Genomic DNA, 3,886 nt, shown 5'->3' on the forward strand with positions numbered 1-3,886 from the left:
CGGGCCATGAGGACCCTGGCTTCGGCCCAAAGCCCTTTCTCCTCTGAGGAGATGTGGCGCTCCTCCATCTCTTCCTGGTTCAGCTGGCCTCCTCTCTGCAGCAGCAGGTTGTGGAGAGCGCAGTAGACCATAATAATGTGGGACAGCCTCTGAGGGCTATATTATAGCGCACTACCCAGCCAGTCCAGGCACAGGATGCACATCTTGAGCAGTCACATGCCTGTTCGAACAGCACGCGCATTGATGCAGATCTTGCTGCATTTGCATGTGGACTGCTTCAGTGTCTGAGGAGTCACAAATGGTGCTGAACATTGTACAGTCATCAGCAAGCACCCTCACATCTGACCTTATGCTGGAAGGAAGGTCACTAATTGAGCAGCTGAAATTTTTGGGCCGAGGACATTTCCCTGAGAAATTCATGCAGTGATGCCCCGGGACTGAGATGACTGACCTCTAACAACCACAACCATCTTCCTTATGACTCCACCCAATGGACATGTAACTGTCATGGATGCTTCCCGGAAACCGGGCACACACCTGCATTATGCGCACCCTTAGTGATAAATGAGTTGGACACTGAACGGGTGGAACTCCTTGCGATTCATAAATGCCACTGCATGATGCCATGGAGACCGCAGGGCCACTTGGGTGCATTCGATGACACCCTCCGCCTGCAGCATTCCTTCGAAGCAGGCAAAGTCCATGGCCCTGGTGTCCTGGCTCTCCTGATCCTGGTCAAATTTTGTATACATGTGGGCTCTCGCATAAAGGGTACCTGTAACCTCCCTAATGCATTTGTGTGTTGCTGACTAGGAGATGCCACACAGATCACTAATGCTGCCCTGAAACAAGCCACTTGCATAGAAGTTCAGAGCAGCAGTAACTTTAAGGACCATGGCAGTGGCTGTCCTCCCATTCCATGTGGCACCAGCTCTTGCAGACAGTTGGGTTGAATGACACCCTTGGTTGCCCGCTGTCAGGACTTGCTTATGGCAAGTTTGGCATGAATGGGATTCCAAACAGTGGCACTGATCTTTAACTCTTCAGATTACATTGGCACAGTTGATTAGTCAATGAAGGGTGGGGTATAATTTCAGGAAAATGACTGCCTCTTATAGCAGATGAAGCACAGCTGATTCGAGTGAAGCCTGTAATTAGCATAACAAGTGCATACCTAGAGGCCACCTCCAATCTCCCAGTTCACAGCCCAACATACTAATTCCTGACAGTCAAACTTCCTAGACAAGTGGAATTGAAATTTCCTACAGCTTATTCCCTTTGTTCTCATATTGTTGCCATACTGTGGGGTTCTACTGACACTACAGTCGTGCTTCCCCAAATGAGATGGTTTTCATTCTTCATGAGGCAGCGATTCAAACCTAATGCTGAGTCCCCCACACTGTCCTTGCAGCCTGGCATCTCATGGTACCCAACAAATGAGTTTTCATGGATTCATTTGTGTGATTCACACTATACCACCATAGGGCGGGGGTGAAAATTGCTAATCCTAATCATGCAGAGGGAATCGTATTTTGTGATCCTCTCTTGATCCTGAGCCCCCACCGTTTTGCACACTGACAGCTAGTGCGGACTCAAAATCACCTCCTATATCTCTGTTTCTTCACTGGCGCTGGGTCAAAAATCCTGGACTCCATTCCTAACAAGACAGTGGGTGTACTTACAACACATGGACTACTGGAGTCCAGGAAGGCAATAAGGCAATTAGGGATGGGCAATAATGGTGGTCTCGCCAGTGACACCTGCTCCCCATGAACAAATAAATAAATAAATATAGGAGGAAACTCTCATCTGCTGAGAGTATTTGCTAAAAATTAATTTTTAATATGCATTGCTGGTGAATAAATAGTCTCCTTGAAAAGGTCATCTTTTAATTAAAACCTTTGCAAACACGGAGTTGCCTTTTCATAGAATCCCTACAGTGCAGAAGGAGGCCATTCGGCCCATCGCATCTGCACTGACCCTTCGAATGAGCACTCTGCCCATCTGCAAGTGTCCACCCCTACCTATCCCTGTAATCCCATAACCTAACGTGAGCATCCATGGACACTAAGGGGCAATTTAGCATAGCCAATCCACCTAACTCACACATCTTTGGACTGTGGGAGGAAACCGGACCAGCCGGAGGAAACCCACACAAACACAGGGAGAACGTACAAACTTCACACAGTCACCCAAGGCCGGAATTGAACCTGGGTCCCTGGCGCTGTGAGGCAGCAGTGCTAACCACTGTGCCACCGTGCCGCCCTACAGGGACAGTTTGTCAGTTAATTTAAAGGGCTTCATGTAATTTATTTCATCCTACAATTTTGTACAATGCTATTGTTGCTTATTCTACCAATTCCTCAGATAATTGGATGTGAATGTTTTGACTGCTGGAATATAAATTGTTAGTTGCCTTTCAAAATTACATTGAAAACACTACTATCTCTGTTTTGACATTTTTAGTTTAAAATTTATGTAAGCTTTTAGAGAGAGTTGAATGTGCTCTGGTTTATGCTGGTTTCATGAAGTTAAGTGAAATATAAGGAAGTTGCTCTTGTGGTTGCAACCCATACTTCTAGTTACACAAGATTGTCAAAGAACCTGATCGCCCACGCATAAATTGTGAAAATCAGTTGGGGCATTTGTGCAGATAATCTCTCCGAGATCTGAAGGTGTTCCTGCTGATCAAAAACATTTAGCTGATGAAACTTGAAGCGGGGGAAACCATCAGAGAAAATAAATGAGATTTTAAAACTTGAAATGTTTGTGTTTTCAATTGATGCTGATGTCAGAAAGTTTGGTCTCTATTGGATTTAATATAAAACTTATTGGTGAATTTAAAACTGGTCATTCAAAGGAACAGAGAGATGATAGGGTGTAGTATAGAAAGGCACAGACTTGCAATGTTAGTAACAAAAATAAAATATAGTCTGTATAAATTAGAAAATTTCCGAATTTTGTAAAATATCAGAATTACATCTGAACACAATCCACTTTCATAAAACAACGGAAATTCCTCACAAGGGTGCTCACATATTGCAGATATTAACCCTTACATTTCTAACTCCTCTGAGACATTCGAGCTAATACTGTCAATCAAAAATGGTTTTTATTTTCACGACTTTCAGTCACCATTAAACAAATTTTGGTACCTCGTGCTTATTTTGTTGATCAACTGCATATTCTGTCCACCAGTTCAGTCTGGATAATGTTGGCCATTTCAGTAAATGGGCTTCCTGAAAAGCAAACCACACACTTCTCCAGTTATTGCAAGCAATTTATTGTCTTCAACAGCCGTGAATGAAATTTAGGTGCTATTAGTGCTGTGGGTCCCTATATATTATTATTATTCCCAGAACTGAGGACTTTGATCCTGATTGTCCTTCAAGTTTGGGACTTGATGTCACATCTTGATGTTCACTATTGGTGGGGTGGGGAATTCGGGAGTGTAAAGCACATCAATTGCACATCATACATCATGGTGGTTCTAACCTGTCAATTGCATTGGTGGTTCAGTGGTAGAATTCTTGACTGTCACGCAGGAGGCCTGGGTTTGATTCCCGGCCAATGCAAGGCAACCTCTTTGGGGGTTGGCTAGCTCAGTTGGTTGGTTGGATGGTTCGTGTTGTGGAACAATGCCAACAGCACAGGATTGAATCCCATGACTTCCGGTGGCGGCTATGAAGAAGTAAGTCATACATTTGGTGGCTCCCGCTCTGGTCGGACTTTTGGACCTTTCCCCCCGACTTTTTTCCGGTTTTAAATGTTAAATTTGAAGGCTGAGGCGATTGGGCACCGTTTCCACGTATCGGTGTATGGAGAAAAGAACCAGAAGTGCACGAAAAGGCAGAAATAGAAAGATAGGCAAGAGCTGTGCTGAAGC

At 44.5% G+C, this 3,886-nt stretch overlaps 1 non-coding gene across 1 annotated transcript; it reads left to right on the forward strand.

Annotated features, from left to right (window-relative positions):
- The first annotated feature begins 3,504 nt into the window (after positions 1 to 3,504).
- trnad-guc (transfer RNA aspartic acid (anticodon GUC)) lies at positions 3,505 to 3,575 on the forward strand. Its single transcript has one exon. It is a non-coding gene; the product is annotated as a tRNA-Asp (tRNA).
- Positions 3,576 to 3,886: the final 311 nt, after the last annotated feature.

The sequence above is a fragment of the Scyliorhinus torazame genome, chromosome 17 (assembly GCF_047496885.1).
Source record: "Scyliorhinus torazame isolate Kashiwa2021f chromosome 17, sScyTor2.1, whole genome shotgun sequence".
NCBI lineage: Eukaryota > Metazoa > Chordata > Chondrichthyes > Carcharhiniformes > Scyliorhinidae > Scyliorhinus > Scyliorhinus torazame.